The 24,914-nt window shown below is 43.8% G+C and overlaps 1 long non-coding RNA gene across 1 annotated transcript; it reads right to left on the bottom strand.

Moving 5' to 3' along the window:
- Positions 1-9,065: 9,065 nt before the first annotated feature.
- Positions 9,066-13,789, bottom strand: LOC109770315 (uncharacterized). The gene is made up of 4 exons (XR_002234555.4): positions 13,333-13,789; positions 9,949-10,062; positions 9,742-9,830; positions 9,066-9,406 (listed from the first exon to the last, which is right to left on the bottom strand). It is a non-coding gene; the product is annotated as an uncharacterized lncRNA (long non-coding RNA).
- Positions 13,790-24,914: the final 11,125 nt, after the last annotated feature.

The following is a 24,914-nucleotide window of genomic DNA, read 5'->3' as shown; positions in this document are numbered from 1 at the left end:
AGCAGCGAGCACATGCATATTATGTCTATCAAAATCATCATGTGTAGTAGTAAAACACAACCCGTCAATATAATCCTTAATAAGGGCAAACTTCTCCGATATAGTGTAGTCGGGAGAATTCAAAAAGATAATAGGACTATCATGCGTGGGTGCAATAGCAACAATTTCATGTTTAACATAAGGAACTATAGCAAGTTCATCTCCATAAGCATAATTCATATTGGCATCTTGGCCACAAACATAGCAAGCATTATCAAAAAGGGATATTTCAAAAGAATCAACAGGATCATAACAATCATCATAGCATTCATCCTTCGGTAAATTCGAAGGGAAATTAAACAATGTATGGGATAAAGAGTTACTCTCATTAGATGGTGGGAACCGGTGATCAATCCGCTCTTCCTCCTTTTGTTCTTCGCTCTCCTCCTCATCTTTCTCATCCAATGAGCTCACAATGTCATTAATTTCTTCTTCCATAGACTCCTGCAAAATATTAGTCTCTTCTTGGACAGCGGAGGAGTCCTCAATATATGGTTTAATATAAGGATTAGAAGCATAATTATCATAGCAATATTTAAGTATGGCCAAATTTTCAGATTTGTAGAGAGTAGTATCACACTCTTCAATAAAAGAAGCAATTTCACAAGTACGCCTAAAAGCAACAAATTCTTCAATTTGTTGAACATCATAGTAATTATAAACACCCTTAGTATACGAAGATACGATTCCATTATCACTAAACTCACATTGGTAAGGAAGGTGTTTCTTAGGGTCTTTAGAACAACAAGTACAATCATATATTTCACATAAATTCCAAGCATAGCACTGCAAACAATGAATTTGATCCAGTAAAAGTTTTCCTTCAGATATGCGGTGTCGCACATAACAAGCATGCTCATCTAAAGATTTGCTCTCAACTAAGCTAGTTGGGGTTTCAGCCCGAGTACATAGGGATTGAAGATGATCCAAGTAAAAAGCTTCAGTAGTGTGATAGATTTTGAGTGGTTCTTCAACCATTGGTTCAGTAGGTACCACTAATTTTTTTGGTATTTTGCGTTTCCTACCCATAACTAAAGATAGAAAACAAGAGCACAAAATAAAAACTACTTAGTGATAAAGCAAACAAGCACACACGAGAATATTCACCCCACGCTATAACTCCCCGGCAACGGCGCCAGAAAAAGTTCTTGATAACCCACAAGTATAGGGGATCAATTGTAGCCTCTTTCGATAAGTAAGAGTGTCGAACCCAACGAGGAGCTAAAGGTAGAACAAATATTCCCTTAAGTTCTATCGACCACCGATACAACTCTACGCACGCTTAACGTTCGCTTTACCTACAACAAGTATGAAACTAGAAGTACTTTGTAGGTGTTGTTGGATAGGTTTGCAAGAATATAAAGAGCACGTAAATAAAAACTAGGGGCTGTTTTAGGTAAAGAAGCAATAAAGTTAGTATAGCGAGTGTGAAAAAGTGGTGGTAGGAGTTGCAAAAATGTCCCTAAGCAATTGACTACTTTACTAGACCGATAGCAAGTTTTATGTGGGAGAGTGTTGGGGAACGCAGTATTTCAAAAAAATTCCTACGATCACGCAAGATCTATCTAGGAGATGCATAGCAACGAGACGGGAGAGTGTGTCCACGTACCCTCGTAGACCAAAAGCGGAAGCGTTTATCAACGCAGTTGATGTAGTCGTACGTCTTCACGATCCGACCAATCCTAGCAACGAACGTACGGCACCTCCATGTTCAGCACACGTTCAGCTCGATGACGTCCCTCGTACTCTTGATCCAGTTGAGGCCGAGGGAGAGTTCCGTCAGCACGACGGCATGGCGACGGTGATGATGAACTTACCGGCGCAGGGCTTCGCCTAAGCACTACGACTATATGACCGAGGTGTGTAACTGTGGAGGGGGGCACCGCACACGGTTAGGAACAATTGATGTGCTATTGGGTGCCCCCCTGGCCACGTATATAAAGGAGGGGAGGGAAGAGGTGGCCGACCCAAGGGGGCGCGCCAGGTGTGGGGAATCCTACTAGGACTCCCTAGTCCAAGTAGGATTCCCCTCCTCTTTCCTATTCCAACTAGGAGAAGGAGGGAAGGAGGAAGAGGGGAGAAGGAAAGAGGGGGGCGCCGCCCCCTCCTAGTCCAATTCGGACCAGCCCATGGGGGGGGCGCTGCCTCCCCTTGCGGCCCTTCTCTCCTTTCCACTAAGGCCCATTAAGGCCCAATACTTCCCCCGGCGAATTCCCGTAACTCTCCGGTACTCCGAAAAATACCCGAACTACTCAGAACCTTTCCGATGTCTGAATATAGCCTTCCAATATATCGATATTTACATCTCGACCATTTCAAGACTTCTCGTCATGTCCGTGATCTCATCCGGGACTCCAAACAAACTTCGGTCATCAAATCACATAACTCATAATACAAATCGTCATCGAATGTTAAGCGTGCGGACCCTACGGGTTTGAGAACTATGTAGACATGACCGAGACACATCTCCGATCAATAACCAATAGCGGAATGCTCATATTGGATCCTACATATTCTACGAAGATCTTTATCGGTCAAACCGCATAACAACATACGTTGTTCCCTTTGTCATCGGTATGTTACTTGCCCGAGATTCGATCGTCGGTATCACCATACCTAGTTCAATCTCATCGCCGGCAAGTCTCTTTACTCGTTCCGTAATGCATCATCCCGTAACTAACTCATTAGTCACATTGCTTGCAAGGCTTATAGTGATGTGCATTATCGAGAGGGCCCAGAGATACCTCTTCGACGATCGGAGTGACAAATCCTAATCTCGATCTATGCCAACTCAACAAACACCTTTGGAGACACTTGTAGAGTATATTTATAATCACCCAGTTACGTTATGACGTTTGATAGCACACAAGGTGTTCCTCCGGTATTCGGGAGTTGCATAATCTCATAGTCAGAGGAACATGTATAAGTCATGAAGAAAGCAATAGCAATAAAATTGAAACGATCATTATGCTAAGCTAACGGATGGGTCTTGTCCATCACATCATTCTCCTAATGATGTGATCCCATTCATCAAATGACAACACATGTCTATGGTTAGGAAACTTAACCATCTTTGATTAACGAGCTAGTCAAGTAGAGGCATACTAGGGACACTCCGTTTTGTCTATGTATTCACACATGTACTAAGTTTTTGGTTAATACAATTCTAGCATGAATAATAAACATTTATCATGATATGAGGAAATAAATAATAACTTTATTATTGCCTCTAGGGCATATTTCCTTCAGTCTCCCACTTGCACTAGAGTCAATAATCTAGTTCACATCGCCATGTGATTTAACACCAATAGTTCACATCTTTATGTGATTAGTTCACATCTTCATGTGACTAATACCCAAAGGTTTTACTAGATTCAATAATCTAGTTCACATCGCTATGTGATTAACACCCAAAGAGTGATCATGTTTTGCTTGTGAGAGAAGTTTAGTCAACGGGTCTACCACATTCAGAGCCGTATGTATTTTGCAAATTTTCTATGTCTACAATGCTCTGCACGGAGCTACTCTAGCTAATCGCTTCCACTTTCAATATGTATCTAGATTGAGACTTAGAGTCATTCGGATCAGTGTCAAAGCTTGCATCGACGCAACTCTTTACGACGAACTCTTTATCATCTCCATAACCGACAAATATCTCCTTAGTCTTCAAAGGATAATTTTGACCGTTGTCCAGTGATCAACTCCTAGATCACTATTGTACTCCCTTGCTAAACTCAGGGCAGGGTATACAATAGGTCTGGTATACAGCATGGCATACTTTATAGAACCCATGGCTGAGGCATAGGGAATGACTTTCATTCTCTTCCTATTTTCTGCCGTGGTCGTGTTTTGAGTCTTACTCAACTTTACACCTTGCAATACGGGCAAGAACTTCTTCTTTGACTGTTCCATTTTGAACTACTTCAAAAATCTTGTCAAGGTATGTACTCATTGAAAAATCTTATCAAGCGTCTTGATCTATCTCTATAGATTTTGATGCCCAATATTGTAACATCCCAAAATTCTAAATTTTGGAATGTTATATTAAATAAATAGATTTGATTGATTGTTTGAATGTGGTGTGGTTGCTTGTGTGAAATTTAGTAAAATTCGAAACTTTTTGAAAGTTAAATGAGAGGGAATAAAAGGACTTTCCCAAACTTTCATTTTGCATCTATGATCTCCGTGAATTCAAATTCTTTTCATCACAAAACCCTGGAGAGAAGATGAAATGACTTCTTCCATTTAATTAAATGAAAAGGGTATTTGAAAATATTTGAATCTCATTTGGAACTATTTTCAAATTCAGAAACTTTAAGCAACTCAATGATTTTCATGAGAGAAGATAAAATGACTTCTTCAAACCATATGAAATATGAGTTGGGAGTTTCAAAGAATCAAATTTAACGTCCCTTTAAAATTATTTTCAAATTTGGAGTTATTTGAGTCTTATTCAAATTCTTTTTTTCTCCAAAAATAAAATATATGGAAACTAGGGTAAAATGATTCCCTACATTAGAAAATTGGGGAGAAATAAATTTGAAATCATTTTGGTATTTTTAAAATGACTTTTATGAGATTTTATTGCAACAGTAGCACTCTTTGATTTATTTAAATTTTTGAGGATTTTATTTTATGCTAGAATAATGTTCACGTTGTAGACAATATTTTTTGAAAATTTTGATATATTATATGTATATAATTTTTTTATTTATTTTGTTTGTTTGTTTGGAAAAAAAAAATCTCCGCCGCCGAACTGGGCCGGCCCAACAGGCCGCGGCCCAGCCCAACCGCGCGTCCCCGACCTCCCGCTGGACTTCGCCTCCAGTACGCCGCCGCCGCCGTCCCACACCAGGACTCCGCCGCCGCCTTGCTTTGCCCCTCCTCCACGCCACCGCCGCCTCCTCCCTCCTATAAAGCCGCGTCCGCCGCCCCTCTCTCTCTCTCTCTCCTGCATCTCGCCGCCGCCGTCCTCTGCCGATCCGCCGCCGCCACATCTCCTCGCCGCCGCCTGCCTCGCGCTGCTGCCCCACGTCGCCCGGTCTGCTGCCGCGCCGTCCGCGCTGCTCCGCCGCACCACCCCACGCTGCCCCGCCGCCTTCCCCGCGCCGCGAAGCCGCTGCCGACGCCGTCATCGCTCCTGCCCCGCCTCGCCGGAGAAAGCCGCCACCGCCACCAGTTCATTCACCCGACCCGGTATAAACCGAGAAAAAAACCCGCTGGCTTTTTTATATAGTTCGGTTTTTCTTTTAGATCGGTTTTATATTTTAGGTTTTGTTAAAAAGTGAGCGTTCACCCGTTTAGATCTATTAGCGAACAGTTTTCATTCGTTAGGTTCTGTTAGCGAGCGTTCGCTCGATAGTTTTCCCTTTTTCTTTTTATTTTCAGCCAGGGACCCATTCGTGAATATTTTATTTACAGATTAGTCCCTGATTTTCAAACGTTCGCTACTTTTTACTCGCTTATCCAAATCCAACGAAACCAATGCCTACTTCCTCGTTATGATCTCATCTATCCAGGTAATCAACTTAAACATGTTTTTGAAAATTTAAAATTTGATATTCAAACAGATTTGTGTTTGAACTTTTTTTGCTCGTAACTCGAGTTTTATAACTCCGATTTAATTGATTCTTTTTGCAAATCAAAGCTCTTGACCTAAACTTTCTGATAAGGCCAAATTCACATAATTTTGGTACTGTTAGAGATTGTTTTATGTTGCAAGATTTATTCGCTTGGTTTTGATGTTTTCCGAATTGTCTTCTTCATTCTTTTCGATTCTTTTGCATGATTGCTTATGTGTGGTTACTATTGCTTGCTCATGATAGATTGACTGGAGTGTGACGAGTAGAACTATCAGGAGTTATGAGTGCGAATCATCTTCATCATCAGTACGAGGCAAGTTCACACTTTGATCATATCCCTTTCATACCCAGTTTTTTTATGCATTAGTTTCAACCCTCAAACATTGCATGAGTAGGTTTGATAACATGTGGGTATTGGGAAGTAGTTGATGAGGTAGGAACCTATTGTCCTGCATTCAAACCTTGGGAGTTACTTCTTCGTTATGCTCATACTGCTCTGTTATGCTCGTAGACGTGGATTGGTTGAGTGTATTCATGACAGATGTGAGAGTTATCATTAATGGTTAACTTAAGGTGGCTACTTTAATACACATCTGGGTGGATTGGTTGGGGCACCCTGGAGCACCCAGTGGTTTGCCCGGGCACCTGGAGAACCCAGTGCTTGCCCAAGGGGATCCCGGAGGACCCGTGTGATCACCCTATAGAATGCCACCCAGGCTCAAAGGGATCATAAGATTATTCATGCTAGAAACTTCCGTGTGCAGCCACAAGCCATTATGGGCTCTGGCATAGTTGAGTATGTTGCATGACCTCTTTCAGTGGTAGGCTAGCAGATGTAGAGGGAAAGTAGGTGTAACTGTCTACCCAGAGTAAAGGGTTAATGCTTCTAAAAGACTGTGTCTCGGTCATCCGTTTCTCAAACATCATGTAGTGCGAGAAATCCAACGGAGGAGATCGAGTCTTGTGGGGAAAAGTGCGCAAACCTCTGCAGAGTGTACAAACTAATCATGATTAGCCGTGTCCCCGGTTATGGACATCTTGAGTCTCTGGTATTTGGATTATCATATGGATCTCAACACTTTATTTAATTAATTTGATTGGGTTAATGATTATTATTTTGGGGATTGAGTTGGAGGAACCTTCTCAATTTTTATCAATCAACTTTGTAGTTAAATAAAATATATTCCTTTGATGTACGGAAAAATTGGCTTTTCGCAAAAACATTATAATCATAGAGCCTCCACGAGCCAAATATGCATGTAGTGATAGCTATTATTCATCATTGCTCTATGGTGTGAATTTGCCAGTACATTCAATGTACTGACCCTTTGTGGCTGTAACGTCTCGTGTTGCAGGATTCTTACAACAAGTAAGTGATACGTTAGGGTTACGATTTCTACACTCAACTTTGTCGTTGGTGTTGATAGGAATCCACAACCTTGTTGTTACTTCCGTTATTTGGATTGAGGTAATAATACTTTATACATGTGATTTACCTCTGTCATAAATCCTCGAGTACTGTGTGTGTCAGCATACCGATCCAGGGATGACACTTAAGCACAGAGACTTGACCGTCTGAGGTAGGGTCGCTACAAATATCTTGCCTTCGGATCTGTGATCGAACCCAACAGTTTTCTTTGGGTATCCTATGAAGACGCATTTCTCCAATTTGGGTTCGAGCTTATCAGGTGGAAACTTCTTCACATAAGCATCACAGCCCCAAACTTTAAGAAACGACAGTTTAGGTTTCTTGCCAAACCACAGTTCATACGGTGTCGTCTCAACGGATTTAGACGGTGCCCTATTTAACGTGAATGTAGTTGTCTCTAATGCATAACCCCAAAACAATATTGGTAAATCGGTAAGAGACATCATAGATTGCACTATATCCAATAAAGTACGGTTATGACGTTCGGACACACCATTATGCTGTGGTGTTCCAGGTGGCATGAGTTTGTGAAACTATTCCACATTGTTTTAATTGAAGGCCAAACTCGTAACTCAAATATTCACCTCCACGATCAGATCATAGAACTTTATTTTCTTGTTACGATGATTCTCTACTTCACTATGAAATTCTTTAAACTTTTTTGCATTTTTTGGCATCAATATCATGAATATGTGTATCACTACGATCGAGATTCAATAAACCATTCACCTTGGGTGTATGATCACAGAAGGTTTTATTCATGTAAACAGAATAACAATTATTCTTTGACTTAAATGAATAACCGTATTGCAATAAACATGATCCAATCATATTATGCTCAACGCAAACACCAAATAACATTTATTTTAGGTTCAACACTAATCCCGAAGGTAAAGGGAGTGTGCGATGGTGATCTTATCAACCTTTGAAATCATTTCCAACACACATCGTCACCTCGCCCTCAACTAGTCTTTCGTTCATTTTGTAACTCCTTCAGTTACTAATCATAGCAACTGAACCAGTATCAAATACCCAGGGGCTACTATGAACACTAGTAAAGTATACATACATAAAATGTATATCATATATACTTTTGTTCACTTTGCCATCCTTCTTATCCGCCAAGTATTTGGGGCAGTTCCGCTTCCAGTGACCATTTTCTTTGGAGTAGAAGCACTCAGTTTTAGGCTTCGGTCTAGCTTTGGGGTTCTTCATGGGAGTGGCAACTTGCTTGCCATTCTTCTTGAAGTTCCCTTTCTTTCCCTTGCCTTTTACTTGAAACTAGTGGTCTTGTCAAGCATCAACTTTTGATGCTTTTTTTTATATCTACCTTCGTCAATTTCAGCATCACGAAGAGATCGGGAATCGTTTTCGTCACCCCTTGCATATTATAGTTCATCACGAAGTTCCAGTAACTTGATGATAGTGACTAGAGAACTCTGTCAATCACTATCTTATCTGGGAGATTAACACCCACTTGATTCAAGCGATTGTAGTACTCAGACATTCTGAGCACATGCTCACTGGTTGAGCTATTCTCCTTCATCTTGTAGGCAAAGTACTTGTCAGAGGTCTCATATCTCTCGACTCGGGCATGAGTCTGAAATACCAATTTCAGCTCTTGAAACATCTTATATACTCTGTGGCGTTCAAAACACACTACACCACAATACGGATGCAATGGCATGTAATCTGCCGGGAGAAGACCCTTACGAGGGCAGAAAAACTGCCAGGATGGAGTTTCTCCCGACAGATAGAACTGCCACAAGAATGGCTGCCGGGGATCATATTTCCGGCAGATACAGATCTCCCGGCAGTTCCACTGCCGTGTAGCCCTGTTCTCCCGGCAGATACATGTGTATGCCAGTAATCCAATTGCCGGCAGTTAAAACTAATCCCAGGCAGACGGTCTGCCCTTGACTTTTACTTACCCCGGCAGTTTTTCTGATCCGGGTAGCATATATACTTCTAATTTCTATTCATACAAGAATTCAGTCAAGATTCAATAGCAGATCTCAAACACATAATGACTTCGTATATATCAGTACTTCAACAATCATACATGCGTTCAGTAGCATCCAGCTGCATCGATAAACAGAATTTACACAAGACATACATGCGTTCAGTAACATCAGAAGTGACAAAAGACATACATGCGTTCAGTAGCATCTGGCCACATCAATAAACAGAATTTACCCAAGACAATAAGACTTTATTTTCTTCAAACTAAGCTAAACAAATGGTTTGAGCTTTGATGCACAGCTGAAGCCATGTCCAGGAAGACAAATTGCTTGTTCGCAAACGTTTGTTGAATGACTTCATGAGATTTCTTCTAAATACCAGACTTGCCAACATCCTGTGAAACAACATCATTCAAAGAGTCACCAAACTTGCAATGCTTTGAAGATCGCAGCTCAACCACACCCCACATGATTGTGGAAGTATATCACTTGCCGATAGCAACCATGTGTTTAACATCATGTCAAAAAGAACTATTCACTATTCCTACTTCAATCTTAGTTTGCACATCATGTGATTGCGACGAATCTAAAACTGAGGCACAATGCAGTAATATCAATTGTTTTTTTTATGGAACGAGTAAGGGAGACAACCCCATCATGTAATCATTGCAACATTCACACCAGTGATAAGTTACTACTGCGCATCAAACTACTGAAGTAAATTGCTTACAATTTCAGCTGCTTCCTGTATGTATCCCATGTCCTCTAAAACGAGCAAGGCCTTGCCACCATCTTGTCTGTCATGGCAAACCTAGGAATCTAAAACTAAATATTAGTCATAAGAACAGCTTTGAGGGCTGAAATTTTTAAACTCATAGGAATGAAAGTGAAAAGATAATTGAAGCACTTGTGTTGCGGACTGCATTAGAACACAAACCTTCTCTCTTATATAACTGTCTGTCATTCAATAACCAGGTACCGCCCCAAAATTTCGCCTTCCAGATATATAACAGTCTGTACTGTTGTAGTCCATACCTTCAATTGCCTGTCCCTGGATGCATGTTAAAGATTACTCAAAGTACCAACAATATCAAATGTTCAAAGGTACTAGCAAAATATAAATCAAAATTACATTGCAGAGACCAAAATTATCTCAATTCCTTGTCCTATACATTTTCCTATACAGGGATCTCCAATGGGAAGGGTACTGTAGATATAAACTATGTAAATAAAAACAAGGAGAAATGTGGACATTCTTGCATCTTACAATTGTAACATGTTGTCACGACCCTAGGTTATGGAGGGGATGATCTTGGGTGTCAGGAAGGCAAGGACGAAAGCGTTTAGGCTTGGGCGCCATGATCCCTTGGGTGATAGATCTGTTCTCAAGGTAACCCTCCTCCTTTTCTCTATTTATTCTTTCACAGCTGATTACACCCTGCCTAGCTTTATGGCACAGTTTGGCGGCAGTTTAGGGAAGATATGAACCAACTCAAACTAGGAAAGATCTAAACAGATTCTGAATCAACCCAACTAGACTTGGAAACCAAGAAAGACCTATCGGCTGGGTCCAGGATTCCATGGCGTCCCACATATGTCTATACTAGAAGCTGCCGCGCGCTTTGTCGGAGGCACAATTTAGACGCAAGAGGAAAGAGAACGTTAGTTAAGCGCCGACCACAAAAACAATTGACCATGCCATCCCATCCACCCCATCCATTCCCCACCCCACGGCACCAACATCGGGTTGCTTATGTGTTCTTATAGAGTCCAGTAGCACTACCCCGTCTCGATTTATATATTGGGACGACCAATTAATATAGGTTGGCCAGCTTTAGTTTCTTTTATTTTTTACTCCCCTGTTCCGAATTACTTGTCGCAGAAATGGATAGTCCGCAGCTAGTAATTCAGAAAGGGGGGAGTATTTATGTTGCCTTTTTACTTAAGTTCTAAAAACAACTAAATGTGTAAGTAAATTCAGAAGGTATTTTAGAAAATGTTCATATATTGTTTAAATATGTTCGTACATTTTAAAATATATTCATGTTTTATAAAGTGTTCACATGATATGTTCGCACTTTCTAAAAAATGATCATAAATTTTAAAAAGTCTCCATGCTTTAAAAATGTCTACACATTTGAAAAATGTTCATACAGTTAGAAACCGTGTTCATGTATTGCTTCAAACGTGTTCACACATTTAATAAATGCATAAAGTTTTAAAAGTACTCATGTATCTACTAAAAAATGTTCACATTTAAAAATAAGATTCATGATATTTTAAAATGGTCACTGAGAGTCTTTAATTGGGTAGATGTGGTAATAGACTCTTTTTTTCTTAACCGGACAAACCCAGCTGCCCATGTATACAAGAAAAATAGACATGCATAGAATCAAGCTGTCCACACCCACTATCACCGGCCCATGCACTCTTCACACACCTCGATTCACCGGAAGAGCTTATTTCAAGGGAGCTTAGTAACTCTATAGATATCCACAGTTTAGCCAGGCTAGCTATAGGCTAGTGTAAATAAATCCTTACATGGAAGTTCCCTGCCCAACAGAAATGAAAAATGACACACCGCTAATTTGCAAACCAGTTCTAATAACAAAAATTACTCTAGTATCCCATTAACATGTACTCACTCTGTAAACTAATATAAGATTGTTTAGATCAAGCACTTCTGCTCTATTCAAAGACCCAGACTGCAAAAGTAGACCCCGAAACTATACCACAATGGAATGGGATTATAAGATCTGTGGTAAATCATGCATATTTTGTTCACATCTGTGCTTTTATTTATTGCAAAAATTTATCACTAGAGCAATCAACTTAATACAGTTCCTAAACTACTGAATTAGTTAAAAGAGATCAATGTGATTTGCAAGAATTTAGATCGGAGAAGTAAAACATTAGTATAAAAAGCTAATGAAACAGATGTCAATTACTGTATTTTATTTTAAAAATATCTTAACATGAAAACAACATGGGTGGATGTTCAGAGATGAGAACCATGCATGTTACAGAAAAGAATTCCATGGGATCCCCAGTTCAAACATCAAGAACATGAGTCTTTTATTCTTCAATTAGTGAAATGGATACGCTCATGTGCAAGCTCCATAAACAAAGTTTTACACATCTAGCCTTCCTAATCAATTGAAGAACTCAACACACATTGTAGTTATCTAATAAATCAGACCAGCAAAACAGATTGTCTAAGGCAATTTAAAATCATGACAATTGTAAAAGAAAGGAAAAGGGAGACTCTAGAACCAATTAACATGTCGAGAAGTTAGATAACCCAAATAGTTCCGAGTGGATTTTAACCTACAAACCCGTTAATTAAGGATATGACCTGGTTGGTTTAGTTTAGAATGGTTTAGTTTACGGAATTATGACAGCGAGGGTATGAAGTTTTGTAGCATTCAATAATCTCATCCTTGTGACAAAACTTACAAGCTTGATATAAAACTTTTTGAACCAGAGAGAAAAAATAACTTTAAATATTTTCCAAGTACAAACCAGCAACATCTATTTACTATGTAATAAAATTAATAACATCAAACCAAGAGAAGATAAAAAAATGAACAGGACACAGGAAAGGATATGGCAGCTGACATGTACTTCTACTAGAAATCTTTCAGACTTTCAGTGTGTATATATCTATAGCCATATTACTACGGCTGATTATAATGACAGATTTTGACACTTCCAAGTACAATTCTGATGTATAGTAAATAGTAAGCAATAAAATGCAAGGTCAAACAATTTGTAAACATGATATGCTTCCTTTTCCCCCCAAAACTAACAGAACACCTATTTCTACTAGCATCATTTTCGACTTTCAGTGTGTATAAATGGCAAGATTCCTATTTTGTACAAAATACTAAACACTGTAATGCCAGGTCAACCACTTTTTACAACTGAAAAATAGGTACTGGACCATGCATAGGAAACAAAAGAAGGCAGCACCTATGCTCTTCATAAATGGTTCTATGGCAGACAGGCCAACAACTCTGTTTCATGAACAGCCCAATAACAAAAGACTAAGCTTCAGAATACACAAGTCACAAGGTCTGCAAATGCTCAGTTCCAGGACATGTAAAAGCATGTACGATAAATTGTATCAGTTCAGAATTTTGAAAAAAAAATCACTTTGCTAATTAAGTTTGTCAGTGAGTATCGATATGCTTCCACTGCTTTACCCAACAAGTATGAGTATACAGCGCCTTCTGCAAGCCAATTAGCCAAATACCTACTTGTAAATAGGAAGTAATTAAGATATACAAGATGTATAGTGATGGCTCCCAGGAACTAGTACCATGAAAGAGCTGCTCGGAGAGGGGACGTAGAACCGCTGCCTGTCAGCGCCCTAACAGCACCGCGTCATCCGTCCTCCACAGCCCGCACGGAAGGTGCAGACCGCCAAAGAAGAAGAGAATCGGTCGATGTCGATGCAGCTCGCGGTCGACCTACTCGAACTCACAATCTGGTGCTTGCCACAAGCGCTCTGGAGGTTGAACCATGTTCTGGACGCAGTGGCGCTGCCCTAGCTATGGTGGAGGGAGTCCACGGAGAGGCCGCCCGGGTCGGGCTCCTCGGGAGACACACGAATACTCTGGATATGGGCGAGGCGGATGTGAAGACGATGGGAAAGTGGCGGTGGAGAGGTGCACACTCGAGGTGGTGGTGATGAGGCCCGGAGCGGCCAGATCCAGCAGCACCGACGACCGGTGCGGCCAGATCCGGCAATGACTAGGCCGGGACGGTTCCATCCAAAGGCAGATTAGCGAGGTGGGGCCGTAGCAGGGAGTGTGTGGATCGGAGAGGGAGAGGGAGAGGGAGAGGAATAGATTTTATTTTTTAGGCAGCGAAACTTTTATTCATTCATCACAATGTTTACATGGACGAAGGGAATACCCTCGGGCTGGCCTAACTAAACATGGCGGCCAGGCCTGAGACCCAAGACCCAACGCATATTTCGCAAGGTTGTGAGCATCAAAGTTTGAGCTCCTAAACTCATGAAGTATCTTACAAGAAATAAAAGACAATGCATGCAACTTAATCTTTTGTATAACTGCACCATAGATCGATGCACCATCGCTGAAAATCTCCTCCACTGCTTCCCTGCAATCCGAAGCCATGTGAATTCTCTGGAGGTATAGATCATCAGTAAGGGAGAGGGCCTCTCTGATGGCTAAGGCTTCAAGCGTAGCTGGGTCTCCAATTGTCCAGTATACGACTGCCGACGCACCTTCAAATGTTCCCTCTCCATCTCGGCAGATTGCTGCAACTGCACCAAAACGTCCACGGCCTCCGACTGCTGCATCCGTGTTTATCTTGGCATGGTTCTCCACAGGCGGCAACCACCGTCGTGGCCTTGTTGTAGTTGCATTGGCCACTGCGACTTTCTGGGGATAGATCATATTGATCTCCGACAAGTAGGATCTTATGGAGTCATCGATGGACTGAGGGCTACGGAATACTCCTTCATGTATTGCTTTTCTTCTAGCTCCCCAGATTGCCCAAAGAGTGACCACCAGCCTGATAAAATCATCAGCATTGAGGCTCTCTTGAAGGGCAAATAACCATCTTTTCGCACTGTCGTGTTGAACGATGCAGAGATGATCCAACACTACTTCCGAAGACAATGCCCAAGTGCAGCAAGACATCGGACACTCGAGTAACGCGTGCTTCCATGTATCCTGAGCTCCGCATAGAGGGCACGCCGTAGTCGTTGCCATATGGCGGTGTTGTAGCACCTCACCGGAAGGGATTGAGTGCCTCGCCAGCCGCCATGCGAACACTTTGATCTTAGAAGGTACATGCAATTTCCACAACTTGTTCCATTCCCCACTCTCCCTGTTTATAAGCGATGACTCCTCTCTTCCTTCCAACCAACTTTCTCTGCTGATTTTTGTTGTCACAAGCATGCGATATGCCGACGCAACTGTAAAAATGCCCCTCGGGGTCTCGCTCCAAGCCCAAAAATCATCTATCCGTCTGGTGCACAGTGGGATTTTCAAAATTTCTTCGGCATCAAAGGGGGTGAATACTGCTCTCACCGGTCCCTCTTTCCATGAAGCTGTGGTTTCATCAATGAGCTCCGCTACTCTCTCCGGTGGAGCCGGTACCAGCGAGGTAATTGGTCGCTTGAAGCTTGGTCTCGGTATCCAGTTGTGGTCCCAAATGCTAGTAGTCTCTCCGTCTCCAATCCGACGTATGACTCCCTGAGCAAGCACATCTCTGCCATCAAGTATGGCCCTCCAAATCTGGGAAGGATGCGGCCCAAGGGTTGCATCTAGTAAAGAGCAATTAGGATAATAAGCTGCTTTGAGTAGTTGAGCACTCAAAGACTCATCATCAATCAAAACTCTCCATGCCTGTCTTGCTAATAACGCCAGGTTGAACAACTCGAGATCTCTGAATCCCATACCCCTCATATGTTGGAAATATGCCCTAGAGGCAATAATAAATGGTTATTATTATATTTCTTTGTTTGTGATAATTGTCTATTGTTCATGCTATAATTGTGTTATCCGGAAATCGTAATACATGTGTGAATACATAGACCACAACGTGTCCCTAGTAAGCCTCTAGTTGACTAGCTCGTTGATTAACAGATAGTCATGGTTTCCTGACTATGGACATTGGATGTCATTGATAACGGGATCACATCATTAGGAGAATGATGTGATGGACAAGACCCAATCCTAAGCATAGCACAAAAGATCGTGTAGTTCGTTTGCTAGAGCTTTTCCAATGTCAAGTATCTTTTCCTTAGACCATGAGATCGTGCAACTCCCGGATGTCGTAGGAGTGCTTTGGGTGTGCCAAACGTCACAACGTAACTGGGTGACTATAAAGGTGCACTACGGGTATCTCCGAAAGTGTCTGTTGGGTTGGCACGGATCGAGACTGGGATTTGTCACTCCGTATGATGGAGAGGTATCTCTGGGCCCACTCGGTAATGCATCATCATAATGAGCTCAATGTGACTAAGGAGTTAGCCACGGGATCATGCATTATGGTACGAGTAAAGAGACTTGCCAGTAACGAGATTGAACAAGGTATTGGGATACCGACGATCGAATCTCGGGCAAGTAACATACCGATTGACAAAGGGAATTGTATACGGGATTGATTGAATCCTCGACATCGTGGTTCATCCGATGAGATCATCGTGGAACATGTGGGAGCCAACATGGGTATCCAGATCCCGCTGTTGGTTATTGACCGGAGAGGCGTCTCGGTCATGTCTGCATATCTCCCGAACCCGTAGGGTCTACACACTTAAGGTTTGGTGACGCTAGGGTTGTAGAGATATTAGTATGCGGAAACCCGAAAGTTGTTCGGAGTCCCGGATGAGATCCCGGACGTCACGAGGAGTTCCGGAATGGTCCGGAGGTGAAGAATTATATATAGGAAGTCCAGTTTCGACCACCGGGAAAGTTTCGGGGGTTATCGGTATTGTACCGGGACCACCGGAAGGGTCCCGGGGGTCCACCGGGTGGGGCCACCTATCCCGGAGGGCCCCATGAGCTGACGTGGGAAGGGAACCAGCCCTTAGTGGGCTGGGGCGCCCCCCTTGGGCCTCCCCCTGCGCCTAGGGTTGGAAACCCTAGGGGTGGGGGGCGCCCCACTTGGCTTGGGGGGGAAGCCACCCCCCTTCCCCCTTGGCCGCCGCCCCCCCCCCCCCATAGATGGGATCCCTTGGGCCGGCGCCCCCCAGGGGGCCTATATATAGTGGGGGGAGGGAGGGCAGGAACACCACAGCCCCTGGCGCCTCCCTCTCCCCCTGCAACACCTCTCCCTCCCGCTTGCGCTTGGCAAAGCCCTGCCGGGATCCCGCTACTTCCACCACCACGCCGTCGTGCTGCTGGATCTCCATCAACCTCTCCTTCCCCCTTGCTGGATCAAGAAGGAGGAGACGTCGCTGCTCCGTACGTGTGTTGAACGCGGAGGTGTCGTCCGTTCGGCACTCGGTCATCGGTGATTTGGATCACGGCGAGTACGACTCCATCAACCCCGTTCATTAGAACGCTTCCGCTCGCGATCTACAAGGGTATGTAGATGCACTCCTTTTCCCTCGTTGCTAGTATACTCCATAGATGGATCTTGGTGATGCGTAGGAAATTTTAAAATTCTGCTACGATCCCCAACAGTGGCATCATGAGCCAGGCCTATGCGTAGTTACTATGCACGAGTAGAACACAAAGCAGTTGTGGGCGTAGATGTTGTCAATTTTTCTTGCCACTACTAGTCTTATCTTGTTTCGGCGGTATTGTGGGATGAAGCGGCCCGGACCGACCTTACACGTACGCTTACGTGAGACAGGTTCCACCGACTGACATGCACTAGTTGCATAAGGTGGCTAGCGGGTGTCTGTCTCTCCCACTTTAGTCGAAACGGATTCGATGAAAAGGGTCCTTATGAAGGGTAAATAGAAATTGGCATATCACGTTGTGGTTTTATGTAGGTAAGAAACGTTCTTGCTAGAAACCTATACAAGCCACGTAAAAACTTGCAACAACAATTAGAGGACGTCTAACTTGTTTTTGCAGCATGTGCTATGTGATGTGATATGGCCAGAAGATGTGATGAATGATATATGTGATGTATGAGATTGATCATATTCTTGTAATAGGAATCACAACTTGCATGTCGATGAGTATGACAACCGGCAGGAGCCATAGGAGTTGTCTTTATTTTTTGTATGACCTGCGTGTCATTGAATAATGCCATGTAAATTACTTTACTTTATTGCTAAACGCGTTAGCCATAGAAGTAGTAGTAATCGTTGGCGTGACAACTTCATGAAGACACAATGATGGAGATCATGATGATGGAGATCATGGTGTCATGCCGGTGACGAAGATGATCATGGCGCCCCGAAGATGGAGATCAAAGGAGCAAAATGATAATGTCCATATCATGTCACTATTTGATTGCATGTGATGTTTATCATGTTTTGCATCTTATTTGCTTAGAACGACGGTAGTAAGTAAGATGATCCCTTATAATAATTTCAAGAAAGTGTTCCCCCTAACTGTGCACCGTTGCGAAGGTTCGTTGTTTCGAAGCACCACGTGATGATCGGGTGTGATAGATTCTAACGTTCGCATACAACGGGTGTTGACGAGCCTAGCATGTACAGACATGGCCTCGGAACACACGCAATACTTAGGTTGACTTGACGAGCCTAGCATGTACAGACATGGCCTCGGAACACGGAGGACCGAAAGGTCGAGCATGAGTCGTATAGAAGATACGATCAACATGGAGATGTTCACCGATCTTGACTAGTCCGTCTCACGTGATGATCGGACACGGCCTAGTTAACTCGGATCATGTTTCACTTAGATGACTAGAGGGATGTCTATCTGAGTGGGAGTTCATTGAATAATTTGATTAGATGAACTTAATTATCATGAACTTAGTCTAAAATCTTTACAATATGTCTTGTAGATCAAATGGCCCACGTTGCCCTCAACTTCAACGCGTTCCTAGAGAAAACCAAGCTGAAAGATGATGGCAGCAACTATACGGACTGGGTCCGGAACCTGAGGATCATCCTCATAGCTGCCAAGAAAGATTATGTCCTAGAAGCACCGCTAGGTGAAGCACCCATCCCAGAGAACCAAGACGTTATGAACGCTTGGCAATCACGTGCTGATGATTACTCCCTCGTTCAGTGCGGCATGCTTTACAGCTTAGAACCGGGGCTCCAAAAGCGTTTTGAGAAGCATGGAGCATATGAGATGTTCGAAGAGCTGAAAATGGTTTTCCAAGCTCATGCCCGGGTCGAGAGATATGAAGTCTCCGACAAGTTCTTCAGCTGTAAAATGGAGGAAAATAGTTCTGTTAGTGAGCACATACTCAGAATGTCTGGGTTACACAACCGCTTGTCTCAGCTGGGAGTTAATCTCCCGGATGACGCGGTCATTGACAGAATCCTTCAGTCGCTTCCACCGAGCTACAAGAGCTTTGTGATGAACTTCAATATGCAAGGGATGGAAAAGACCATTCCTGAGGTATATTCAATGCTGAAATCAGCGGAGGTGGAGATCAGAAAGGAACATCAAGTGTTGATGGTGAATAAAACCACTAAGTTCAATAAGGGCAAGGGTAAGAAGAACTTCAAGAAGGACGGCAAGGGAGTTGCCGCGCCCGGTAAGCCAGTTGCCGGGAATAAGTCAAAGAATGGACCCAAGCCTGAGACTGAGTGCTTTTATTGCAAGGGAAGTGGTCACTGGAAGCGGAACTGCCCCAAATACTTAGCGGACAAGAAGGCCGGCAACACCAAAGGTATATGTGATATACATGTAATTGATGTGTACCTTACCAGTACTCGTAGTAGCTCCTGGGTATTTGATACCGGTGCGGTTGCTCATATTTGTAACTCAAAACAGGAGCTGCGGAATAAGCGGAGACTGGCGAAGGACGAGGTGACGATGCGCGTCGAGAATGGTTCCAAGGTCGATGTGATCGCCGTCGGCACGCTGCCTCTGCATTTACCTACGGGATTAGTTTTAAACCTCAATAATTGTTATTTAGTGCCAGCTTTGAGCATGAACATTGTATCTGGATCTCGTTTAATTCGAGATGGCTACTCATTTAAATCCGAGAATAATGGTTGTTCAATTTATATGAGAGATATGTTTTATGGTCATGCCCCGCTGGTCAATGGTTTATTCTTGATGAATCTCGAACGTGATGTTACACATATTCATAGTGTGAATACCAAAAGATGTAAAGTTGATAACGATAGTCCCACATACTTGTGGCACTGCCGCCTTGGTCACATTGGTGTCAAGCGCATGAAGAAGCTCCATGCAGATGGACTTTTGGATTCTCTTGATTACGAATCATTTGACACGTGCGAACCATGCCTCATGGGTAAGATGACCAAGACTCCGTTCTCCAGAACAATGGAGCGAGCAACCAACTTATTGGAAATCATACATACCGATGTGTGCGGTCCAATGAGTGTTGAGGCTCGCGGAGGATATCGTTATGTTCTCACTCTCACTGATGACTTAAGTAGATATGGGTATGTCTACCTAATGAAACACAAGTCTGAAACCTTTGAAAAGTTCAAGGAATTTCAGAGTGAGGTTGAGAATCAACGTGACAGGAAAATAAAGTTCTTACGATCAGATCGTGGTGGAGAATATTTAAGTCACGAATTTGGTACACACTTAAAGAAATGTGGAATCGTTTCACAACTCACGCCGCCTGGAACACCTCAACGAAACGGTGTGTCCGAACGTCGTAATCGCACTCTATTGGATATGGTGCGATCTATGATGTCTCTTACCGATCTACCGCTCTCATTTTGGGGCTATGCTTTAGAGACTGCCGCATTCACTTTAAATAGGGCTCCGTCGAAATCCGTTGAGACGACACCGTATGAATTATGGTTTGGGAAGAAACCTAAGCTGTCGTTTCTAAAAGTTTGGGGATGCGATGCTTATGTCAAGAAACTTCAACCTGAAAAGCTCGAACCCAAGTCGGAAAAATGCGTCTTCATAGGATACCCTAAGGAAACCATTGGGTATACCTTCTACCTCAGATCCGAAGGCAAGATCTTTGTTGCCAAGAACGGGTCCTTTCTGGAGAAAGAGTTTCTCTCGAAGGAAGTAAGTGGGAGGAAAGTGGAACTTGATGAGGTGATAGTCGCCCCTTCCGAACCGGAAAGTAGCGCAGCGCGGGAAGATGTTCCTGTGGTGCCTACACCGACTGGGGAGGAAGTTAATGATGATGATCATGAAGCTTCGGATCAAGTTACTGCTGAACTTCGTAGGTCCACAAGGACACGTTCCGCACCAGAGTGGTACGGCAACCCTATCCTGGAAATCATGTTGTTAGACAACGGTGAACCTTCGAACTATGAAGAAGCGATGGCGGGCACGGATTCCGAGAAATGGCTAGAAGCCATGAAATCCGAGATAGGATCCATGTATGAAAACGAAGTATGGACTTTGACTGACTTGCCCGATGATCGGCGAGCCATAGAAAACAAATGGATCTTTAAGAAGAAGACAGACGCGGATGGTAATGTGACCATCTATAAGGCTCGACTTGTCGCTAAGGGTTATCGACAAGTTCAAGGGGTTGACTACGATGAGACTTTCTCACCCGTAGTGAAGCTGAAGTCCGTCCGAATCATGTTAGCAATTGTCGCATACTATGATTATGAGATATGGCAGATGGACGTCAAAACGGCATTCCTTAACGGCTTCCTTAAGGAAGAATTGTATATGATGCAGCCGGAAGGTTTTGTCGATCCTAAGAATGCTAACAAGGTATGCAAGCTCCAGCGCTCCATCTATGGACTGGTGCAAGCATCTCGGAGTTGGAACATTCGCTTTGATGAGATGATCAAAGCGTTTGGGTTTACACAGACTTATGGAGAAGCCTGTGTTTACAAGAAAGTGAGTGGGAGCTCTGTAGCATTTCTCTTATTATATGTGGATGACATACTATTGATGGGAAATGATATAGAATTCTTGGAAAGTATAAAGGCCTATTTGAATAAGTGTTTTTCAATGAAGGACCTTGGAGAAGCTGCTAATATATTGGGCATCAAGATCTATAGAGATAGATCAAGACGCCTCATTGGTCTTTCGCAGAGTACGTACCTTGACAAGATATTGAAGAAGTTCAATATGGATCAGTCCAAGAAGGGGTTCTTGCCTGTATTGCAAGGTGTGCAATTGAGCACGGCTCAATGCCCGACCACGGCAGAAGATAGAAAAAAGATGAGTGTCATCCCCTATGCCTCAGCCATAGGGTCTATTATGTATGCCATGCTGTGTACCAGACCTGATGTAAACCTTGTCGTAAGTTTGGTAGGAAGGTACCAAAGTAATCCCGGCATGGAACACTGGACAGCGGTCAAGAATATCCTGAAGTACCTGAAGAGGACTAAGGATATGTTTCTCGTTTATGGAGGTGATGAAGAGCTCGTCGTAAAGGGTTACGTCGACGCTAGCTTCGACACAGATCTGGATGACTCGAAGTCACAAACCGGATACATGTATATTTTGAATGGAGGGGCAATAAGCTGGTGCAGTTGCAAACAAAGCGTCGTGGCGGGATCTACATGTGAAGCGGAGTACATGGCAGCCTGAGGCAGCGCAAGAAGCAGTCTGGATGAAGGAGTTCATTGCCGACCTAGGGGTGATTCCCAATGCGTCGGGCCCGATGATTCTCTTCTGTGACAACACTGGAGCTATTGCCCTTGCCAAGGAGCCCAGGTTTCACAGGAAGACCAGGCATATCAAGCGTCGCTTCAACTCCATTCGTGAAAGTGTTCAAAATGGAGACATAGATATTTGTAAAGTACATACGGACCTGAATGTAGCAGATCCGTTGACTAAACCTCTCCCTAGAGCAAAACATGATCAACACCAGAACGCTATGGGTGTTCGATTCATCACAATGTAACTAGATTATTGACTCTAGTGCAAGTGGGAGACTGTTGGAAATATGCCCTAGAGGCAATAATAAATGGTTATTATTATATTTCTTTGTTCATGATAATTGTCTATTGTTCATGCTATAATTGTGTTATCCGGAAATCGTAATACATGTGTGAATACATAGACCACAACGTGTCCCTAGTAAGCCTCTAGTTGACTAGCTCGTTGATCAACAGATAGTCATGGTTTCCTGACTATGGACATTGGATGTCATTGATAACGGGATCACATCATTAGGAGAATGATGTGATGGACAAGACCCAATCCTAAGCATAGCACAAAAGATCGTGTAGTTCGTTTGCTAGAGCTTTTCCAATGTCAAGTATCTTTTCCTTAGACCATGAGATCGTGCAACTCCCGGATGCCGTAGGAGTGCTTTGGGTGTGCCAAACATCACAACGTAACTGGGTGACTATAAAGGTGCACTACGGGTATCTCCGAAAGTGTCTGTTGGGTTGGCACAGATCGAGACTGGGATTTGTCACTCCGTATGACGGAGAGGTATCTCTGGGCCCACTCGGTAATGCATCATCATAATGAGCTCAATGTGACTAAGGAGTTAGCCACGGGATCATGCATTATGGTACGAGTAAAGAGACTTGCCGGTAACGAGATTGAACAAGGTATTGGGATACCGACGATCGAATCTCGGGCAAGTAACATATCGATTGACAAAGGGAATTCTATACGGGATTGATTGAATCCTCGACATCGTGGTTCATCCGATGAGATCATCGTAGAACATGTGGGAGCCAACATGGGTATCCAGATCCCGTTGTTGGTTATTGACCGGAGAGGCGTCTCGGTCATGTCTGCATGTCTCCCGAACCCGTAGGGTCTACACACTTAAGGTTCGGTGACGCTAGGGTTGTAGAGATATTAGTATGCGGAAACCCGAAAGTTGTTCGGAGTCCCGGATGAGATCCCGGACGTCACGAGGAGTTCCGGAATGGTCCGGAGGTGAAGAATTATATATAGGAAGTCCAGTTTCGGCCACCGGGAAAGTTTCGGGGGTTATCGGTATTGTACCGGGACCACCGGAAGGGTCCCGGGGGTCCACCGGGTGGGGCCACCTATCCCGGAGGGCCCCATGGGCTAAAGTGGGAAGGGAACCAGCCCTTAGTGGGCTGGGGCGCCCCCCTTGGGCCTCCCCCTGCGCCTAGGGTTGGAAACCCTAGGGGTGGGGGGCGCCCCACTTGGCTTGGGGGGGGGGGGAAGCCGCCCCCCCTTCCCCCTTGGCCGCCGCCCCCCATAGATGGGATCCCCAGGGCCGGCGCCCCCCCAGGGGGCCTATATATAGTGGGGGGGAGGGAGGGCAGGAACACCACAGCCCCTGGCGCCTCCCTCTCCCCCTGCAACACCTCTCCCTCCCGCTTGCGCTTGGCAAAGCCCTGCCGGGATCCCGCTACTTCCACCACCACGCCGTCGTGCTGCTGGATCTCCATCAACCTCTCCTTCCCCCTTGCTGGATCAAGAAGGAGGAGACGTCGCTGCTCCGTACGTGTGTTGAACGCGGAGGTGCCGTCCGTTCGGCACTCGGTCATCGGTGATTTGGATCACGGCGAGTACGACTCCATCAACCCCGTTCATTAGAACGCTTCCGCTCGCGATCTACAAGGGTATGTAGATGCACTCCTTTCCCCTCGTTGCTAGTATACTCCATAGATGGATCTTGGTGATGCGTAGGAAATTTTAAAATTCTGCTACGATCCCCAACACCATATACTTGGGTCTGATCATCACATCCCACGCAACCCATGATGGTTTCCTCTTTCCTCTTTTGCTGCCCCACCAAAATTGACGAATAAGGGATGTGATATCCTGGCACACACCCCTTGGCAACCTGAAGCATGACATAGAATAAACTGGTATTGCTTGAGCAATTGACTTTATCAAGACCTCCTTGCCCGCAGATGACAGCAATTTTTCCATCCATCCCCTTATTTTCTCCCACACTCTATCCCGTAGATATTTGAATGTTTCGTTCTTGGAGTGTCCAACATCAGTGGGCATGCCCAAATAGCATTCGCTCAAAGTTTCATTCTCGACTTGAAGGCTGTTTTTTACCCCCTCTCTGGTTGCTTGTGGGCATCCTCTACTGAAGAAGATGGATGATTTTGCATGATTTACTCTCTGGCCCGAAGCATTACAATACATGTTCAGTAGGTTTGATACAAGTTCTGCTCCCTCCACACTCGACTTGAAAAGCAACAGGCTATCATCTGCAAATAAAAGATGGTTAACAGCCGGAGCCGTGGGAGCCACCTTAACACCTGCAAGAAGTGATGACTGAGAACTAGTTTTCAGGAGGCACGAGAGGCCCTCTGCTGCAATCAAGAAGAGATAAGGGGAGATTGGATCTCCCTGCCGAATTCCTCTGGTCGGTTTAAATGCTTCAAGCCTTTCTCCATTGAAC

This window comes from Aegilops tauschii, chromosome 2 (assembly GCF_002575655.3).
Source record: "Aegilops tauschii subsp. strangulata cultivar AL8/78 chromosome 2, Aet v6.0, whole genome shotgun sequence".
NCBI classification, from domain to species: Eukaryota; Viridiplantae; Streptophyta; class Magnoliopsida; order Poales; family Poaceae; genus Aegilops; species Aegilops tauschii.
This window is presented reverse-complemented; position numbering and strand designations above follow the sequence as displayed.